The 23,248-nt window shown below is 33.5% G+C and overlaps 1 protein-coding gene across 7 annotated transcripts in view; it reads right to left on the bottom strand.

Moving 5' to 3' along the window:
• Arhgap32 (Rho GTPase activating protein 32) overlaps window positions 1-23,248 on the bottom strand; it is a 297,323-nt gene that overhangs the window by 192,616 nt on the left and 81,459 nt on the right. For 4 of the 7 annotated variants that reach the window (XM_078047321.1, XM_078047323.1, XM_078047320.1 and 1 more), the window contains exon 2: window positions 320-450. The exons of the other annotated variants lie outside the window; for them this stretch is intronic. The gene's annotated coding sequence lies outside the window, so the exon portion shown is untranslated. The remainder of the gene's footprint in view (window positions 1-319; window positions 451-23,248) is intronic. 7 annotated transcript variants of the gene reach the window in all.

A 23,248-nucleotide genomic window follows, 5' to 3' on the forward strand; every position in this document is an offset into this window, starting at 1 on the left:
AGGTTCTAATACATTTTATTTTATTATAATTTCCTATGTTTTTATTTCCTCTTTAGTCCAAAGACTAGTGAAAGATAAATTTCCAGGTGATAGTGATTTTTTTGTTGTTGTTTTACACTTAGTTTTTTTCATAATTATTAATTTCTACATTATAATATGACCAAGAATACTACTTCAACTATTTCTATTTGGGGGAACTTACTGGAAGATCTTTTTGTGGACCAAGCATACAATCAGTTTTCATAATATTCCAAAAGAATTTGAAAAGAAAGTATGTTCTATTATTAAGCATAATGCTATGTATTTTAATTAGACTTACCTTATATTAACCAGCTTCTAAATTCTGATGATTTTGTCCACTACTATGAACCATGTCTGATATCAAAACCTATACTCCTCCTTTCTTCTTAGCTATTGCTTCAATTAATCCAGAAAACTTTCTTCTATGCTCTGAAAATAAAACTGTCATGAATAACTAGAAGCAAGAATATAAAAAGTCAATAAAGAAACTGAAGATAGGTACTCTTGGGGCCGAGTCAGCCACGGTCTATGTCTTGTCAAAAATTAACACTGCATCCAGGGTAGCAAAATGTTAAATCCCAAGCACTAATGGGTTTTTTTGTTTTGTTTTGTTTTGTTTTTTAAGTTCAATATGAAAAGTATTTCCCTGCTGTCAGCATTTTCTAGAGCTATCTTCCTTTATAACTACATACATATATGCTCTACAATTTATATTTCATCAATCACATAATAAATGCTTCTAAAATATCTTTCCACCTTCCCTAGAAAAACACAGTCCAAAAAAAAGGAACAAATTCAATATTATTCTTCATTTCTGATATCTGAAAATTTTAAATTTAAAAATGACTAGTAAAATAACTACTGAATAGTCATGGAAGATTAGTCTCACTTTTTTTAAATATTTTTTTTAAGTTGTTGATGGACCTTTATTTTATTTGCTTATTTATATGTGGTGCTGGGAATCAAACCCAGTGCCTCACAAGTACGAAGCAAGTGCTCTACCTCTGGGCTACAACTCCAGCCCCTAGTCTCACTTTTTAAATAACTACTCCAGTCAAAAGAAAAAAGCCTATGTCGATATACATATAGATAAACACTTATCATTACAGTAAGCTTTGCAAAGTAGCTAAAAGAATTAGATTGGGAGTCAAACCTGAGTTAAATCCCAATATGATTACTGTGGGGCATAACTACTTAACCTAAGCCTCAATTTCTTTATCTGCAAAACCGGAAACACACCACAAACTTGAAAAAGACACTGGAAGAATTAAATGTGACAATATGTACAATGGACTTAGCATTGTGCCTACAACACAGTCAGTGCTAAAATAAAATTTTCTTGTTACTGTGCAGACTGTTACAAAAATATCAAAACCAACTTTGATATCTACTTTTAAAACCTGCCAACACTAAATTCAAATTCTGAATACTATCATTATATGGCTTTAAATATGTGGAGTATTTAGCCTATTAAGTAACATCTACTTGTTATAAAGCTAGTACTGAGAACATATACAAACTTAATGATGGTACCCCAGTGCAAAAGAATGAAATATAAACTTCCTTATATGGTATGCATGACCTGGTCCTTACATACTTGTCCCTTCTATCAATCAGCCATAGCAACTGCTTATAGTTCTTCACTCTTACCATGCCATTTCATGTTCCTTATAATGGTAATTCCTTATACCTTTCACATGAGATATCCTCCATCACAATATCTCACTGTTTCGCTCTCGCCCTCTCCCCCCCTACACACACACACACACACCTACACAAAATTCTATCTGTCCTTCTAAATTAGTTCAGTGTCATCACCGGAGAACATGTCCCTCAGAGATATAAATTTATATAAATAATAAATGGCAATGTATGAACTATAAAATGAAGCAAGACAGAGGAGACAGAAAGAGAAAGGGAAAACTACCAAAAGAAGGCAGACTGGAAATGAAGGGGACCGAGGAAAATATTCTCTGAATGTATGCTGGTAAGGTACAGGAAGAAACCTCATCTCATGTCAAAATTTAAAAATCTATATATTTAAACACTTTCCAGGATTATACTTCCTTGTAACAAAATGTTAAGACCTGATGATAACATAAGGTGGGTGTTAGCAGGTTAGAGCCTCCTGGAAGTTGTCATAGAGGCATGTGGAATGCTTATTAAGGAGTGCCAGTGAGAAGAACTTCTGTGGTAGGAAGGAGAAGAAATCAGAATTGATCAAAGAAATTAGTTGGACTTCACTGTAGACTCTATAAGAGACACGGATAAAGTCTCAGGGAGCCCTGGAGTTAGTGTGACCCTCAGAACCAAGCAAAGCAAGAAGAGGCCCTTTATATTGCATATCAACTCATTGTTGGCCACACTGGGCTTCATTCACAAACACACTAACTAGATCTCAAATGCAGATCACACTCTTGAAAAGTGTTAGCTGAATTTTTGAGATTCTTTACCTTTCCTATTTAAAGCATTATTTTCAAAAGAAATATTTTGGAAACTGTATTTTCCTACCAGAAATAAATAGAAATTTCATGTGTCTATAAATGGGAACAGAGATACAAACATTATTTTCTCATACTTAATCCATAATGTTTAGATAGTTGTAATTATCTACTATAAAAATGGTGAAGGACTTATAAAGCATATCTTTTCCATCTGTCCTTCTTGTTTTACTGAATTTAGGCTGTAGCACCCTTTCTGTAAATTTTCTCACAAATGATAAATAAGAAAGCTTAAACTTAAACCTATATTTTGGCTTTTTCTGAAATCTGTAGCGTAATCTGTTTCACACAAAGTACAGAAGAGAGTTCAAATCACCCAGCAGCAGAAATCACGTTCTCAGGCAACCTCTTAGACTGGTTATACTCTCTAATTAATCTGGCATGGAAATATCATTTCTCCAAGTTTTCAAACTTTTATAATTTTTGATTGATAACTTCAATAACCTTAGAATATTATTTGTAAAGATAGGCAGTGAGACTCCTAACCTCAAGTTCTTACAGGCCAGACCATAGCTTTATTTTCTGCCATATAATAATTAACATTCAGTCTCCCAGAATGAAAAAAAGAGACATGCTCCCACTTATAAATAAAAAGATCCTAAAATCCAGATATTATTAATATTCATATTAACTACCCACATATACAGTGTTCATTCTAAATCCCACATAATTTAGGCTTCAAACTTAAGGTTCAAACAGAGGGCTCTGTAACACTTTGCCATGAAAAAATAAAGGCTGACAAGCCTGCTTTCAGTCACATCTTTTTAAAGCTCATGAGCAAACAGTAAAAAGGAATTATATTCTGGACAAATAAAGACTATAGCTACAGAACTTGCATGAATTGCTTACGAAAACTAGACCAGACAGACCGGATCGTTTAACAATAAATATGTTTTTCCTGTATCTGGAACATTGTCTAAAATGGATTAACATTTAAAACCAGAGTATCATTAACTGAGATAATAGTTTAAATCCCTCTAGAATGTTTACGTGCCATTGGCTTACCCAGGAGAACATAAAATGAACAAAACAAAATGTTAACAATGGAGTTGAATTTTAGACAAAAGGAAGGGTCCTTGTACAGCAGGGGATCAGGAGTTTTGAGAACTATAATAGTCACAAGAAGATACATTAATAAGCTTTGGGAACAAAGAGAAGAAAAATAATTTTGGTCTTAGTAAAATACAACAGAAAATAAAAGGTCATCATCTCTCACTTCCAGTCAAAATTTTAAAATGCTTTCTAGAAGGGATTTATTAACTTAAAAATGTGTATAGCATTCTTAACAGGAAAGCCCAAATGTTATTCGGTTATGTGTTCCATTTAGGATGATGTAAAAGTTACTCTCTGGCCCCAAATAAGACTACTAGGAATATTCAATTAAAATAGAATTGTAAATTGTGAACTATAATCACACCCCAACTCATATCTCATCACTTAGTATTTAACAGAAATAGGAAAACATTATCAAATTCCCCAGTTTTTTTAAATACCTTTATTTTTATTTATTTATTTTTATGTGGTGCTGACGCTCAAACCCAGCACCTCACACATGCTAGGCGAGCGAGCGCTCTACCACTGAGCCACAACCCCGGCCCTCTCCAGCTTTTTATTTATTTTTTTAATATTTTTAATATCTTTATTTATTTATTTTTTATGTGGTACTGAGGATCGAACCCAGGGCCTCCCACATGCTAGGCCAGTGCTCTACCGCTGAGCCACAACCCCAGTCCCAGCTCTCCAGCTTTTTAATAATTAGTATAGAAAGAAACCATTACAGAAAACTTAAAACTAATACAAACACTAGCAAAGTGAAAAAAATATATATATTTAAATTTTTACCTCAGCATGAGAAGATACAGACTCCTCAATAAACACATTTGCTCTGATGAGAATCCAGAATGATATCATGCAACGGCTTATGGACCATCTGCATCACAATAACCTTCAAAGCCACTAAAAATTCAGTTTTCTCAGATCAACACTAGAACTAGAAAATTAATTAAACCTCAGAATTCTGCATTGTTGAATAACTCCTAGATGATTCCTTCGCCGGTTATAGTCTAACAAACATTTCTGTGTAGAATTTGTAAAGGTAACATATTTGCTCCAAGTTATATTCATTTTCTACAATAACTACTTAACAGATAAAACTGAACTGAATGTTACAACAGTTCTGAAGCCTAACCACAAGTTAAAAATTATCTGACATGCTTTTAAAACAGACCAAAACCTAAGACTTACCAACTAAATAAGATTTTACAGGGCAAGCAGATAGCATCAGTATGTATTAAAAGTTCCCGAAGTGATTGAAGGTGAGACCATGTCTTAAGCCCAGTCACTTAGAAGATGTTATACATTCTACTAAGGAGAAAGTTCACAGAATAAAAAAGAAAAAAAGAAGCCTGGAAACTGAAGACAGTGATGTACATAGAATTTTCCCAGTACTATATAAAGAAAATCATAAAATTACATTGCTGTCACACATGCACATGCACACACATACACACACAGACACATATACACAAGTCAATGCAAAACCATGAAGTCTTATTTAAGGAGTCAAAATTTCACTAATACATCATAAATTTCCATTTAGTAAAAAAAAAAATTAAAGTAATCAGAAAATGAACTTGATTTCTACATGGAAGAGGATGGGTTGAAATTACATTTCAATTTTTCTCCCTCCTAAAACCAGAATTAGGTTTTGAATTGTTACTGTGTGTGTATGCATGTATGCATTTGTGTGTGTGTGTGTGTGTGTGTGTGTGTGTGTGTGTGTGTGTGTGTGTGTGTGTTTCAGCTCTGGGGCTCTCTGTATTCATCCTACATGGATGAATTCTAGGAAATGGAAAAAAAAAGAAGTACAGGCAGGAGAGCTTCAGCCTAAAGCTGGCATTGACGGTGGAGTGTGCAAGGGACCCTGTGCTCCAAAACCACTTCCTTCTGCTCCTTCCAGATGTGCCCACAGTTTTATTGCAGGCCCTGATATCTCTTCTTTCCTTCCATGATCCCACGAAGTCACTGGCCTTCTCTGCACTAGGTTCATAACCCAAAGTGTCCTATTGATGGCCATTGTGGTATCAATGACTTCTGGAATACTGACAACTCAGCTAATGCCAGAGTTTATAGAGCGGGAAGAGGAAAAAATGACACCCTGTGAAACACATATTTACTTGTCAGCATTAATCAAATATTTAAGCAGGCATGGTCTCTTTTATATGGCTTTCTGCTACTCAACAGCATATTCCCCCCTGGTACTATCAAGAAATATGACAAGTGAACCTAGGAGTTACAGAAGGATCACAAGGGACTTTATATAATGTGGTAATTTAGTTGGTCAAATTTTACCAGTAAGTATATGAAAGCTGACATCTTAATCTTTTCTTTAGTATTCAGGTTCAGACAGATTAAACAATTTTCCCTAAGACACATTGCTACAAAGTCAGAAAGCGAGAACTTAAATCTTGATCTTTTCATTCCAAATGCTATTCCCTCCTACACCAAAAAGACATGGGAAACCGAAATACACCAAGTTCTATGACATGTAAAGTATAAATATATCTCAAAGAAAAGAGATTTCTGTATGCTGCAGAACAGCTATATCCAGGGAATAAAGTTATAACAAAAGGGGGAAGAGGAGCTGGTAACAACAGCACATACCTGAAATCCCAGTGACTAGGGAGACTGAGATAGGACAGTCATAAATTCAAGGCCAGCCTCAACAAATTAGTGAGAACCTCAGCAGCTTAACAAGACCCATCTCAAAACAAACAACAAAAAAAGATTGAGGATGTAGCTGAATTGTAAAGCATCCCTGGATTTAATCCCCAGTCCCACAAAAAGGGGAAATGAGGGACTGCCTAGCTTCATTTCTAATGCCATACATTTAAATAAAAATGTACATGGGAAAATATGTTGTCAATGATATCATTTACAAGCTACTTTTTTAACATTCTTTGAATGCAATATCTTTGGCAACTAACTATACAAAAAAAACATTATTTCACGAGGATATCTACTTACCTTTTAATAATATAATAGTGTGATGCTTCTTTGCAAACTTTAATGTACAAACTAAATCATATGGGAATCCTGTTAAAATGCAGTCTGATTCACTATGGTGGAAAGGAAAAAGATTCTTCATTTCTAACAAAAACCTGAAGGAAACTGCAGTATCTTCTTAATTATCAAGAGTCTAAGCACAACATTATGTTGTCCTACAGTGCATGTGACATTATTTTTAATGTTCTAGTGGCCACATTAATAAAACTTCTCAAAGGAGTAAAATTAATTTTCATGACATAACCCAAAATAATAAATAAAAAATTTCAAGCCATTACAAATTCAACATGAAATCAGTATTTTAAAATTAACAATATTTTACATGAAATCAGTATTTTAAAATTATCAGTATTTCACATTCTTTTGCCATACTAAGTATTTAAATCCAGCATGAATTTTCCTCTCACAGTACACATCCTAATTTTGAGCAGCCACAACTCCAGGACTCATAAGGTCACTATATGGCTCATGGAGACCTTACTGACCAGAATAGCTCTAGTATATTCAATTTCAATTATTCTATATCTCTAGCTTGCTTAGAATATTTAAATGCTAAAAATTTACCATTAGCCTACTTCATAAAAGCTTAGTCATTAATCTGTGGTATCAGTGGAATAGAAGAGTGCTTGTTTTTTGTTGCTTACATTTTCCTTTTATCCCAAACAATCCATGACTGAGCATTGAAGCCCAGGAAAAACATAATAAAAGCAGTCAAATCTTCAGAATATATGAAAGGAAGAGGTTGAAAGCTGGGTAAAGACATGAATAATAGTGGGAAAAGGAAAGTGACATTTTAAAAGATATGATCCAGGCATAATTTGGGGGGGGGAGATACCTTCTTAGTTTTATGAATATAGACTTCCTTATTGGCCTTTAAAAATCTAACATAAAAACTTGATTAATAATCAAACATTCTTTTAAAAAAAAGCAAGCTAAAGAAGTAAAAGCTGATTTTCAACAAAACAAAATGTTAATTCAACTCTCCAAAGACACGAGAAACAGTAGCAGAAATTTCAGGGTAAGAATAAAATTACCTTACCAGAAGATTTTAATTTTTATCAACTTTGCTAGAACAGGCCATCTGAATATTATGAGATACACAGGTGTAACATTAATGTGGCCAGATACCAAGCAACAAAATATTTTTAAGCTGCTAAATGAAATAATATGCAGCTCACTGCTACTAAAGAACTGGAACATAAGGTGGCACTCTGCTAAAGGAAATAACTACTATAATACAAAGCTGAGGAAATAAGCCTAGAGTTTAACATTATACTGCTTGACCAATCCAGATTATTTTAGAAAACATTCTTTAAAATAAATTACTAAATTTTTCCAAATCCTTAATATATATCTTTGAGGAAATGTTCCAGATGCTACTGAACCTGGATAAAAGGAAGCTTTCACCTTCTCTCCCCGAAAAAGCTTTCATTTTTGAGTTTACAATGAGAACACAAGCAAATGGATATAATGCAATTGTACTCTATATTTACTAGTTTGTTCTATTTATTTTTTTATTTGATTACAAAATATAAGGCATTTTTGTTAGAATATGGCAGGAAAACAAACAATTGGTTCATTTAGGCATTTCTGTCTGCTCTAAATTTGTTACACTAAATTAAAGTAGAATATATTTCTAAAATATTTTTCTCATAAGTAATATTTGAGAGTAAAATCTGTTAGAAAAATAAGACTGAAATAACTTTGGGTAGCTAGGCACAATGGTACATGTCTATAATTCCAGCTACTCAGGGGGCTGAGGCAAGAGGATGACAAGTTCAAGGTCAGCATGGGCAACTGAGCAAGAACCTGTCTCCCAAAAAGGGAAAAAAAAAAAAAAAAACATGAAAATGTCACTCAGAAGTTAAATGGCCTTGGTTCCATTCCCAATAATAGATATATATGTATATGTATACATATATGTATATATGTACACGTGTGTGAGGGTGTGTATTTTGAGTTAGATCATTTCAATAGGAACTGTATCAAATACTATATTATATAAAACCAATTCAATGATTGGCTAACTTGGGAAATGTAAAAATCTATCAAATTAAGATACTAAAATGTAACATTCAACCAATACAAATGAAATAAAAGTTTTAATACTTAAACGGCACATAAATACAGATGAAACCTCAGTACAGAGGAACTTTTCTGTTAAATACACTATGAAAAAAGTAATTTAAGTAAATACACAATACCTGGAATATCTTCACACAGTCAAAATATAAATAATTTCAAATTAAATATAACTTTAAGTTTTTTTTAAAAAACCTAGGGAAAGTTCTGGTTCTATTAAAGATGGAAGAGCTTCTACTTCTATAACAGACTCTGTATCTCTAACGCCTTAAAAACTATCAACTAGACAAAACATGAGAAAACTACTTGAAAAGACTGAAGAGTGACTATAAAAGTAGTAGTACAGTCATGAGCATAATGACATTTCAGTGGACAACAGACAGTACATCTGAGGGTGGTCCCATGAGGTTATCATGTAGCTGAAAACCTCCTATCATCTAATGATATCATAGACATTAAAAATTTGTAGTTCAATGCAGTTCTCATGTGTTTGTGATGCTGCTGTTGCAAACAAACCTACTGCACTGCCAATCACATATAAATACAGCATACATAATTCTGTATACTAGGTGTGTAGTAAGCTATACAAGCTATATTATCTAGGTTTGCGTAAATAAACCCTATAATGTTTGCACATGACAAAATTACACAACAACACATTTCTCAAAATGTATTCCCATCATTAAGTGGCAAGTGACTATACATCTAATAAAGGGACATAAAGATTTGGCCCATATGTCTACTACAGACAACTGTGAAGGACCACCCTATTTCAGAATTCTCTGCAGAGGCAGCAGAGAAAGGCCTTTCCTAAAGTTGTGAACTCTTCTCTCTTCCCATTTCCTCTTTACTGCCCACAAGTATTGATATCAATATCAATATAACCAACTTCCTTCATATTAATCTTGGTTCCATAAAGGTTTGCTTCCAATCTGCAAGGACAACCAAAAGCCAGCAAAAATCATTGAAAAAACAGTCAAACAGTATCTCAGCGGCTGTCTACTGCAGGAAAACAGTGTTTAATTTGAGTCAAGAAAAACTAAACTGCTGAGTAAAACTTCAGGCTTTGTAGTGTATACCTTAGGAGTCAGGACTATGTTCCAAAACTAAAGGAATAGGCAAAACTAACCCACAATGGCACATTATAAAACGAATACTAAATGTTCAATGTGAACACTTAGTAACTTAACTACTCACTAGAGACAAAATTAATACTTCAAGAAAGATAACAAAAGATCAGGTACTAGTTTATAATAAAAAATAACTAAGCCACAGTAAACAGAAAATACTGCCAATAGAAAAAAACTATGCAATGACTTGAAATTTACAACTCCTATAAATAAAAGTAAACTAAACACTCTAATTAAAATACAGAGATCACCAAACTGGATTTTAAAAAGCATTATCCAAAAATATGGTGTTAACAAGCAATAGATTTTAAAAATAAAGGTACAGACAGGTTAAGAGTAAAAGGACAGAAAAATATAACCAACATAGAAAAGCTGTTTGACTAAGTTAGTATTATCAGTATACAACAAAGTAGAAAGGCTTCAAGAAAAAAGTATTACATAAGGTAAAAGGATATTTGGAAATAATAAAATGTTAACTCCTCAAGGAAATATAATAATCATAATAATCATAAGTGTATGTACTCCAAATAAATTCAAGACATTAAAAGTAAATACTGATAAAAATTAAAGAGAAATAATATCTATACCATACCCAGAAAATTTAACCCCACTTCCCACTCTAGAAAATCCTGGACAAAAAGAATTAAAGATATAGAAGAATATAATATTAAATCAACTTGCTTTCACAGACATCAATGAACACTACACCCAATTTCAGCAAATTTTTTTCAAAAGCATATGGAACGTTCACCAGAGTAAAGCACACATTATGCTATAAAAACCAGCTCTCGAATTTCAAAACACTGAATTTTCACAAAGTAAAATATGTGATAACAACATGATTAAATTAGGAATCAATAACAGTAAGTTATCTAGAAAAGACCATAAATAACCAATTGGTCAAAAAAGAAATTGAAAGAAAACTTTTAAATATTTTATAATAATAACCAGACTATACTATATCGCAATGTGTAGGATGCAACTAACACAGTGTGTAGAGGGAAATTTGTTGCTTTCATTGCCAAAATTTTAAAAGAAAATGCATTAAAATCAGTCATCTATTTTATATACATAATCTAAGGGGAAGGAAGACAAGGCAAAATTGAAATAAGTGGGGGAAAAAAAGAGGGCTTTGGATGTAGCTCAGTGGTAGAGGACTTGTTTTGCCTTTTAAAGCCCTGGGTTCAATTTCCAGCACCATACCAAAAAAAAAAAAAAAAAAACTGTGCATGGTGGAGGTGAGTAGTAATGAAATAGAAAATCAGTAAACTTAAAAAATAATAACAATGAAAAACAGTAGAAATTTTGAAAACAAAATTATAATTTTATTTGTAATTATTTAAAATGACATTTTTTCCTGACTTCCAGATGCCCACTGGATATAATAAGAGCACTGGGTCTAAAGCTAGGCTTTTCAGGACTACTTCCATCAGAGAGTTTAGAAAAGGCACTTCAAAAACATACTGGCACTTTACAAAGAGGATATCCAAATAATCAATAATACTATAAAATGGCATTCAGTTGGTCAATAAATATATGAAAAAATGTTCATCATCTCTAGCAATTGAAGAAATGCAAATTAAAACTACACTGGGCTGGGGATGTGGCTCAAGCGGTAGCGTGCTTGCCTGGCATGCATGCGGCCCGGGTTCAATCCTCAGCACCACATACAAACAAAGATGTTGTATCCGCCGAAAACTAAAAAATAAAATAAATATTAAAAAAAAAACTACACTGACATTTTACCTCATTCAAATGAGAGCAAATACAACAACCAAGGATACAAGTAATAATAAATGTTGGCAAGGATGTGGGAGAAAAGGTTCATTCACATATTGTTGGTGGGACTGCAAACTGGTGCAACCACTCTGGAATGGAAAGCAGTATGGAGATTCCTCACAAATCATGGAATGGAACCACTCAGTTATACCACTCCTCAGCATATACCCAAAAGACTCAAAATCAGCATACTACTATGACACAGACACATTAATGTTTATGGCAGCTCAACTCACAACTGTTAAGCTAAGGAACCAACCTAGGTGGCTTTCAACAGATGAACAGGTTTTTTTAATGTTACATGTAAATATAAAACAATGGAATATTATTCAGCCATAAAGAAGAATGAAATTATGACATTTGTCAGTAAATGAACAGACCTGGAAATTATCATGCTAAGTGAAATAAGCCAATCCCAAAGGCCGAAAGTTCTCTCTGATATGTGGATGCTGACACACAATAAACAGAGGAAGGGAAGTGTTCACTGGATTAGACAAAGGTGAATGAAGGGAAAGGAGGAGGGATGGGTATAGGAAAGATAGTAGAATCAATCAGATATAACTCCACATCATGTATAACCTCAAAAATGGGATTCTAAGTTATACTCCATATATGTATAATGACAAAATATACTCTACTGTCATGTGTATCTAAAATAAAATGTCATATGCATCTAAAATAAAATGGCATTCAATTAGTCATTTAAGAAATGAAAATTAAATCACAAAATATAACTGTATACTTCCTTCAAAGGTTAAAAAAAAAAAAAAAAAAACCTTACTGTAGGAATGCTGGTAAAGATGTAGGCAGCAGCAGTTCTCAAAGTATAGTTGAAGATTCCAAGACCCTTCAGGGATCTGCCAAGTAAACTCTTTTCATAAAAACTTGCAATCTTTACTACTATGTTGCTATTTGTACTCACGGTGGAAAAACAAAAGAAAAATGTTGATGCAAGCATGAATAAAGACAACATATTAAACTGTACTAGTAAGTCACCAATACTTTCAAAACACAAAATCTAATTTCTTCATGAAGTAGAAAAATCATTAGTTTTATCTCAGATTGACCTCTGAATACATGTAAGTCTTTGATATCCTGTGTGGTGAAACAGAAAGTAGACATATACCATTTTATACAAGAATGTACAATGGAATATTATCTCAAAACAAAGCACCTGAGTGGACTGACATACAAGATGAATTAGCTCCATTTTTATGAAATACCATTTTTATTTGAAAGGAGGACAGACAAATTAGGGTATCTCAAATAATGAGACATGGCAGATATTTTCTTAAAAATGAATGAAGTGAGTCTGTCATTAAAGGAAAACAATTACCACTATTCATTACAAATGATAAAATTTAAACTTTCAAATAAAAGTTATAATTTTGGAAAACTTTTATCTGATGCCATGACCCTAATCGTTTAATGAGATCACTAATGGTATTAATGATATTAGTGAAAGATCTGACAAGGCCAAAATCAAGGTTTCAATCAGTCTTGGCACTCGATCTGAAGGCTCTGAAAAATATTTGCTTCCAATTGTATCCAGGCTGTTGCCAAAATTCAGTCCCTTGTAGTTGTAAGCTGGAGATTCCTTACAGGCTGTCAGCCAGGGAACACTACACTTCCAAAAGGCACTAGCATTCCTTGTCACATATCCCTTTCGACCAATATGCATGACACCCTTCTCATCTTCCAGTCTCTCTGCAAACAAGCTCAGAATATTTCCTTTTAAAGGGTCCATGTCATTAAATTTAAGATAATCTTCTTAAGGCCAACTGATTTGGGACTTTAATTATACCTTGAAAAATCCCTTCGCAGCAGTACCTAGATTAGTGTTTGAATAACAAGGAATCAGAATGGCAGGGGATATCCTTCAGATTACTAACACACTATCACAAGTTGTTATTGGTCAACAACTCAAAGTCATGAGAATATAAAGGCAAGACTACTTGGGAGAAGCATGTGAGTTCTCTCACAGATTCCCCACCAACTTTAGAAAAACTTTCAGAAACTGCACTTTAGTCTGAGGTTTTCCTATGCAATCTTCTTCACTTCCTCTCTTTCACAGGGGCCGGATTTGCATAGATTTCTTCCAGTTGGAGTGATCAAAGTGTTGTATATCTTGATTGAGGTACCAATAACTCAAAAATATTCATCTGTAAAGCTGTATTTATCAAAATGTACACATGTAAGACATGCATTTTGGTATATGAAAATTATTTTACAATAAAAAATTTATGCTAAGTAAATATCAATGTTAGTAAGAAAGGAGCCCTTTTTTAGGGATATGCATTGAAATAGGATGAAATCATGTTATATCAGAGATATGCTTCAAAATAATTCTGCATAGTGGGGGTGGCTTTGAATAAAACAAAATTGGTTATGTAATAAAAACCGTTGAAGCTAGGTGAGGAATACATGGGAACTCATTATATTCTAACTTTACTTTTGTATATATTTGAAGGCTTCTGTAGTAAAAAGATCTGTGACCTAACCAACTTCTAGCATTGAAAACACAATGACAAAATTGTTTTCTCCCCATTTACAAATACACATTGTTAAATACAATTTGGTACAATCAATCTTTATAGATTGCACTGTCTAAAATCTGCAATGCTGAAATTACCCATACTATTCAACCCACAAACTCACTATTAGAATCCCCCAGAGAAGTCACGCACACATGTACAAGGAAACACCCAAAAGAGACTGTTCAATGCAATGAAAAAAATTGCAAACTCTACTGTGTGTATATACACCGTATTTCTTTTATCCATTCATCCACTGATAGACACCTAGACTGATTTGGTTCCATAATTAGGCTATAAACGTGGACATGCATCTGTCACTATACAATGAAAATACCAAGGCATGGTATAGCTGGGTCAAATGGTAGATCCACGCCTAGTCTTCTGAAAAACACCATACTGAGTTCCATAGTGTTTGTACTAATTTACAATTACTAATTTGCAGTTCCACCAGCAATATAAAAGTGCTTTTTGCTATTCTCTTCACCATTTATTATTATTTGTATTCTTTTCTTCCCCCATAGCTTTATTGAGGTAAAACTGAATTTCAAAAAGATATACATATTTATTAAAGTATGCAATTTTATCAGTTTTCATATGTATGTAACCAATATAATCAACATAAAAAGCATTTCCATTACTTTTTCTTTACGTGAAATCATGCAGACTGTTTCCTGCATGATTTACTACATTAGAAATCAATTACCTTAAGATATATACATAGAACCCCATCCTTACATGTCAACTATTTCAAAATTAAAAGGCACACTTATAAATATCTCAGAGGTCAAGGAAGAAAGTGCAAGAAAAGTAAATAAAAAGCGCTTTGACCTAAGTGATAATAAAAACTTAAAATCAGGATCTGTGAAATGAAACAGTACTCAGATGAACATTTATATCTTAAATTACCTGTATTAGAAAGAAGCTAGAATAACAATAAAGTTGTCTTCAAATTATGTAGTAGAAAGGAAAAAAATAAAGAGTAGGAGCAGAAATATATGAAATAGAGAAGAAATAATACAGCTAAAATTTGATGAAAATCAAACAAGTCTAATCAAGAAAAAGCAAGAACACAAAAATTAATATCAATGGAAATGGAAATCTTTCAAAATAACCCTATAGATGCTAAAAATATATTAAGGTAACATTATAATTATATGCCAAAATTCATGATAGCTTACATAATATGGTCTATGTTAGAAAAGGATCTCTGTGATGCTGAGAAGAAAGTGTAATCATTCATCAATGGATGAAATATTCTGCATACATCTGTTAAGTCTAAATTATCAATTGTATTTTTCACTTCTACCACTTCTTAGTTTTTGTTTAAAGGATCTATCCAGTGGTGACAGAGGCATGTAAAAGTCATGCAGTATTAATGTGTTGTGGTCTATTAGATTCTTGAAATTGAAAAGGCTCTGTTTGATGTACACAGATGCTCCATTTTGGGGGGCAAAATATTTACAGTTGTTATGTCTTGTTGATTTATAATTCCCTTAAATAGTATGAATTGTCCCTCTTTATCCCTTTTCACAAACTTTTGTTTTCAGTCCAGTTTATCTGATATAAGGATGGAAACCACTGCTTGTTTACATGGTCCATGTCAGTGACATGTTTTTTCCCATCCTGTCACCTTCAGTCTGTGGATGTCTTTGCCTATGAGGTGAGTCTCTTAGAGACAAAATATTGTTGGGTCTTTTGATTGATGAGGTTAGACCATACTGCTCAAGGTTATTATTGAGATATGATTTTGCATTCCCAGTCATTTTATTTCTAGTTTTTAATTTGAATTACTTTCTTCTTTGATTGACGACTATTCCTTTAGTGGAACTCCTCCCTTTGCTGGTTTTAACTTTTTCATTTTTTTCATTTCATCTTCATGGAATATTTTGTTGAGACTGTTCTATTGTGCAGACTTTCTAGTTGCAAATTCTTTTAACCTTTGTTTGTCATAAAAGGTTTTTATTTCATCTTCAAATCCGAAGCTTAATTTTGCTGGAATAGGATTCTTGATTGGCATTCCTTTTCTTTCAGAACTTGGAATATGTTCTTCAGGACCTCCTAGCTTTGAGCATCTGTGTTAAAAAATCAACTGAGATCCAAATTGGTTTCCCCCTACATGTAATCTGATATTTTTCTCTCACAGCCTTTAAAATTCTATCCTTATCCTTCATGTCAGGCATTTTCATTATACTGAGCCTTGATGTGGGTCTGTTGTAATTTGGGGTCCTATAAACCTCTTGTAGTTTATTTTCCATTTTATTCTTTAGGTTTGGAAAGTTTTCTGATATTTCATTAAAAAGACTGTGCATAACTTGGGTTTGTATCTCCACGCTTTCATCTATCCTGATAAATCTTAAATTTGGTCTTTTCATGTTATCCCACAGTTCTTGAAAGTTATGTTCATGGTTTCTTAATATCTTCTCTCCATAGTCAACTCTATTTTCAAGATTATATATTTTGTTTATGCGGCTATGTTTTCCAAGTAGTCTAGTTTGTTGGTGATGCTTGCTATTGAATTTTTCATTTGTTTTATTTTTTCCTTCATTTCAAGGATTTCTGCTTTTTTCCCCCCTGAATCTCTGCCTCTTTATTGAAGTGATTTCACTTCTTATATTTTTTGATATCATTTCTTATACCATCCTTTACTTCGCAGATCAATTTAACTCTGTACATTTTAAACTCCTTCTCTGACATTTTTTCCTGTAGTATCAATGGATTCTTTTACTGGAGAATCCCGGTTTGTTTGGAGCAATCTGTTCCCTTGCTTTTTCATGTTGTATGTCAAACCAGTTTGGATCTGAGGAAGTAGAGTTTCTATCCTGTGGATTTAGTGTCCCTGAGGTTTCCAGTACCTCACTTATGAAAAAGCTACCTATCTGCTTTCTTGGTTTCATTCCACCATCCTGAAAACCTCTTATTATTTGTATTCTTGATGGCTGCCATTCTAACTTGTGTTAGATAAAATTTCAGTGTAGTTTTGAATTGAATTTCCCTAAATGCTAATGATGTTGAACATTTCTTCACATATTTTATTTTTGGCCACTTGAACTTATTCATTTGAAAAGTTAATATTTAATTCATTTGTCCATTTATTCTTTTTTTTTTTTTTTTGGAAGGGGGCGGTAAGCAGGGATTGAACTCAGGGACATTCAACCACTGAGCCACATTCCCATCCCTATTTTGTTTTGTTTTTTTTTTAGAGACAGGGTCTCAATGAGTTGCTTAGAACCTCACTGTTGTTGAGGCTGGCTTTAAACTCACAATCCTCCTGCCTCAGCCTCCCAAGCCACTAGGATTACAGGCATTTTTTTTTTTGGCTATTTTTTGAGTTCTTTATACATTCTAGATATTAATCCTCTGTCATTAGTATAGCTACCAAGATTTTCTGCCATTCTGCAGATTCTCTCTTCACATTCTTAACTGTTTCTTTTGCTATGCAGAAACTTTTAGTTTGATGCCATCCATTTATTAACTTTTGGCATTACTTCTTGAGCTTCAAGAATCCTCTTGAGAAAGTCATTGCCTGTACCCATATTTGAAGTGTTGATCCTATGTTTTCTTCTAGGAGTTGCAGAGCTTCTGGTCTAATTCCTAGGTCTTTGACCCACTTTGAGTTTGTTTTTGTGCAGGGTAAGAGTTAAGGGTTTGATTTCATTCTTCTACATATGGATAACCAGTTTTCCCAGCACTGTTTCTTAAGAAGATTGTCTTTTATCCAATGTTTGTTTTTGAGACCACAAAAATTAGGTAACTAACTGCATCCTATGACTTCTGTACAAAATTTTGATCTATGAGTCTGTTTATATTCCAGTTCCATACAGTTTTTATTACTATAGATCTGCAGAATAATTTTGGCTCAGATATTGTGACTCATCTAGCACTGCTTTTTGGTTTAAAATTGCTTTGGCTATTCTGAATATTTTATTCTTCCAATAAATTCTATGGCTGTTTTTCCAAGATCTGTGAAGAATGTCACTATGTTGGGGTTGGGAGTTGGGGGGGTTGTGCGCACACACCCGCACTGGGGGTTGAACCCAAGGGTTGAACCAAGTACTTGCATGTGACGCAAGTACTCTACCAACTGAGCTATATCTCCAGCCCTGTAATTGTATTTTGATGAGAATTGCCTGTATGTTGATTTTGGTAATATAGCCATTTTAACAGTATTATTTCTGCCTATCCATGAACATGGGATCTTTCCATCTTGTGTCTTCTTCAATTTCTTTCTTCAGTGTTCTATAGTTTTCATTGTAAAGGACTTTCACCTCCTTGGTTAGATTTATTCCTAGATTTTTGTCTTGCCTTTTCTTTCTGTTTTTTTTTTTTTTTGTTTATATGTTTTTTGACAATTGTGAATGGAATTGTTTTCCTGATATCTTTCACAACAAATTCATTATTGGTATACAGTAAAGTCATTGACTTCTGTTATGTTGATTTTCTAACCTCCTACTCTGCTGAATTTATTGGCACTAGCAGTCTTCTGGTGGCACTTTTGGGATCTTCTTAGAATAGAAATGATAATTTAATGTCTTCCTTTCCTATTTTTAGCCATTGTATTTCCTTATCTTACCTAACTTCTCTGGCTAAAATATCTAGTACCATATTAAATAGGAATTGTAAGAGTAAACATCCTTGTCTTAGTCCAGATTTTAAAGAAAACACATTCAATTTTTCCCTAATGCACTATGATATTGGCTTTGGGTTTTTTCATACATAGCCTTAAGGTGTTGAGGTATATTCCTTCTATCCCTACCCAGTGCTTTTAACATGAATGGGTACTGAATTTTGTTGAAGATTTTCTCTGCATCTATTGAGATGCCTGAGTAATTTTTGTCCTTAATTCTATTTATGTGAGAAATTACATTTATTTTTTTGCATATGATTGCTTCCCTGGGATAAAACGAACTTGGTCATGATGTACAATCTTCTTACATACTGGTGAATATGATTTGCTCATATTTTAAGGATTTTCATATCTCATTTCATTAGGAATACTAGTCTATAGTTTTCTTCCTTTGATGCATCCTTATCTGGTTTTCATATGAATGTGATACTGGCTTCATAGAACAAACTTGAGATTGTTCCATCCCTTTCTATTTCATACAATAATCTAAAGAGCAATGGCATCAGTTCTTCTTTAAAGATCTGGTAGAATTCAGCTGAGAATCCATCTGGCACTAGGCTGTTCTTTGTTGGAAGACTTTTTATTACTGCTTCTGGCTCATTGCTGGTTATGGTTTGTTTAGGTTTTCTATGTCTTCTTGATCCAATTTTGGTAGGTTGTATTTGTTTAGAAATGTATACATTTCTTCTACGTTTTCCCTAATGATCATCTGGATTTCTTTGATGTCTGTGGTGATTTCTCCTTTTTCATCTATAATTTTATTAACTTGGGTCTTCTTTTTCTTTTGGTTAGTTTAGCTAAGGGCTTACCAATGTTATCTTTTCAATGAGTCAACTCTTCAATTTATTGATCCTTTATATCTTTTTTTCATTCTCAATTTCATTGATTTCATCTCTATTCTTAATTATTTCTTCCTTCTATTAGTTTTGGAATTGGTTTGTCCTTTTTATTCAAGGGCCTTGAGATGCATCATTAGGTTGTTTATTTGGATCTTTCTGATTTTTTTATTTTTTATGTACTTATAGCTATAAGTTTTCCTCTTAGACTGCCTTCATAGCATCCCAAAGTTATGGTATGTTCTATCACTATTCTCATTGGAGTCTAAGAATTTTTAAATTTCTTCCCTGGTTTTGTCTATCATTCACCAGGCACAGTGGCAAATGCCTGTAATCCCAGTGGCTCGGGAGGGTGAAGCAGGAGGATCACAAGTTCAAAGCCAGCCTCAGCAAAAGCAAGGCACTAGGCAACTCAGTGAGACCTTTTCTCTAAATAAAATACAAAATAGGGCTAGGAATGTGGCTCAGTGGTTGAGTGTCCCGGAGTTTAATTTCATTCCATTATGTTCTGATAAGGCACAAGGAACAATATCAGTCTTTTTGTATTTGCTAAGAGTTGCTTTATAGCCTAAAATAGGATCCATTTAGAGGTAAGGTCCATGAGTCACTGACAAGAAGGTGTATTCAGCTATTGTTGGATGAAATATTCTACAGATATCTGTTAGGTCCATTTTATTTAAAATATTATTTAAAATATTTTTCAGGTTCAAAGAGTCTTTACAGAATTCATGGAGTTCATGTCTAGATCACATACTAGTGACAGAAGTGGGTTGAAATCATCCACTATTTTTGTACTGGGGTCTCTCTAAGGCTTTAATTCAAGTAGTGTCTCTTCTATGTAATTAGGTGTGCCCACATTTTATTTATTGTGTAATATTTACTATAGGTATATCTTCTTGTTGGATTGTTCCCTTTTCCAGTATGAAGTGACCTTCTTTGGCACTCTAATTAATTTTTATTTGAATTCTGCTCTGACAGATATGAAAGGAGCTTCTATCTCTTGTTTGGGGGTCCCATTCACATGGTATATCAATTTCTATCCTTTCATTTTCAGTCTGAGTCTGTCTTTTCCTGAAAAGTGCAAATAACATATAGTTGGGTCTTGTTTTTTAAAGCATTCTGCCAATTTGTGTCTTTTATTTTAGAGAGTTGAGACCATTTTTACATTCTGTTATTATAGAGATGTTTGTTAATTCCTGCCATTTTTATTAATTTCTTATGTTTGACTGTGTCTCATTTGCTTAACTATACTTCAAATGACATTTGTTCATCTGTGAGATGTGCAGTTTATTTTTTATTTCTAATGTGTGAACTACTTAAATAAGTTCTGGGGGCTGGGATTGTGGCTCAGAGGTAGAGCACTTGTCTAGCACATGCAAGGCCCTGGGTTCGATCCTCAGCACCACATAAAAATAAATAAATAAAGGTATTGTGTCTGACTACTTCTAAAAAATAAATACTTAAAAAATAAGTTCTGTAGTGCCAACTTATAGTGAGAAATTCTTTTACTTTCTTATCTTAGAATGTTTTTATTTCTTCTTCAATTTTGACAGATAGTTTTACTGGATATAGTAGTCTTAGTTGACAGTTATTTTCTTCCAGGACTTTGAACACATCATCCCAAGCCTGCTTGGTTTTAAAGTCTGTGCTAAGAAATTAGAAGTTAATTATGACTGGCTACCCTCTTCATGTGACCTCACATTTTTCTTGAGGCTTTTAAAATTCTATCCGTGTTCTCTACATTAGGTATTTCAATTAAAATGTGTTGTCGAAAGGTCCTTTTTTGATCTTGTCAATATGGGGTTCTGAATGCCTCATTTATCTAGATGGTCATCTCATTTTATATGTTTGGAAATTTTTCTGTTATTATTTCCCTAGAGAGGTTATCTTTTCCATGAACCTGCATCTCATGACCTTCTTCAATTCAGTGATTCTTAAATTTGGTCTGTTAATGTTGTCCCAGAGTTCTTGTATATTCTAATCTTGGATACTATTTTTCTTTTTTAAAATACTGTCTGAATGTTCAAGACTGGCCATTTTGTCTTCCAGCAATAAAATTCTGTCTTCATCATGGTTTACTCTATTAGAGTGATTTTCAACTGAACATGTTATTTGATTTATTGTGTCTCTCACTTCCAAAATTTCTGTTTAGTTCTTTCTCTATCTTTATCTTTTTATTAAATTTCAAATTCGTAGTCTGTACTAATTTCCTTAATGCATTTGGCTGCTTTTCTATGTTCTCCTGAAATTCATTTATCATTTTTATAATCATTCTTCTGAATTCTTTATCTAATATTTCATCTACTTTAATACTTTTGGAGTCAGTTGCTGGTGAATTATGAACTTTAGTAAGTATTATTCACCTTGTATTTTCATATTTCTTTTATTCCTGTGTTGTGTTTGCTGCATCTTTTGGGATGGATTTCTCTTCCACTCTTAAGTGTGAGCCTTTTGAGGGCACACGTCTTCTCTTGCCAAAGTGTCCTAGAGCAATCTAGATCGAAACCCCCTCGGAAGTTTATCCATATACTTGGTGTGAACTTAAAGAGTCCCTAAAGGCTTCTAGCAATCCACAGAAAAGGGGGAAACAAACAGGAGGTAACAACTGATGCAAACAATATACAGAATTAAAATAAATACCAAGTTCCCACTCTAACATCTATAAAACTAATTACCACAAAAACAGGAATGGTGGGTTAGCAATTGCCAACAACAAAAATTAAAAAATAACCATGAACTTTATCTGGCATAAAAGCACACTGAAGGTGTCAACTATGTCTTCCACAACAGCAGTAATTGCAACAAGAATGGTGAGGGCAGGATTTACATAAACTAATTAGCTCTAAAAAATGATTAAAAAAAAACAGTTCATTAACTGAAAAAAAAATGTGATAGGAAGGTAGAAGAGGGTTTACAATGTTCAAAATGAAAGCAGAAGGAATATAACAGGTGGCAGTTACAAAGGAAGAGGAGAAAAAACAGGAAAAACAAAGGGAAAGAGAAAGAACAAGCAAATTTGGCTGTTAGCAGAAGAAAGGAAAGAGAGACAAACAAAACCAAACCACAATAAACCAAAAACTCTAACCCTCAAAACACAAGGCAATGAAAAACATCTACAGTTTTTAAATGCTAAAAATGAGGGGAAAAGAGACAAATACCAATCAGCACATCAAGAACAACAAAAAGAGGGGAGGGTTCCCTTAATGGTAAATGAAGGACTTGTCTCCACAGAGGTGGTCAAAACAGTCTACCAGAATGTTATTAAACCCTTTTTCTCTTTGTGTTGCTCACCAAGTTAACAGTTGGAGGAACCTAACACTGCAGCTGGTTGAAATAGCTCTCAACTTCCATTCTCATCAGTATAAGGTAGAGTGGAATGTATACTATTGTCAATTCAAATTTTGTCTGCACAGACCAGAAATACACTCCCATTGGGATTTTGGTCTAATAAGGTCTTAGGGGCTTTGTTTGGTGAAATCTGCTCTGGGCAAATAAGATCAACACACCTCTAAAGCCCAGGTAGGTGCCAATCTCTGCTGAAAAGTCTGGAGAGTCCCAAGAGGAGACGCCCAAGAGGCTCATAGGGCAAGGGAACCAAATCCTCCACATTCTGATATCCATGAACACAATCTTCACAAGTTTAGTCCCCAAGTGTATTCACATTCACCTGCTC

This window comes from Ictidomys tridecemlineatus, chromosome 4 (assembly GCF_052094955.1).
Source record: "Ictidomys tridecemlineatus isolate mIctTri1 chromosome 4, mIctTri1.hap1, whole genome shotgun sequence".
Lineage (NCBI taxonomy): Eukaryota > Metazoa > Chordata > Mammalia > Rodentia > Sciuridae > Ictidomys > Ictidomys tridecemlineatus.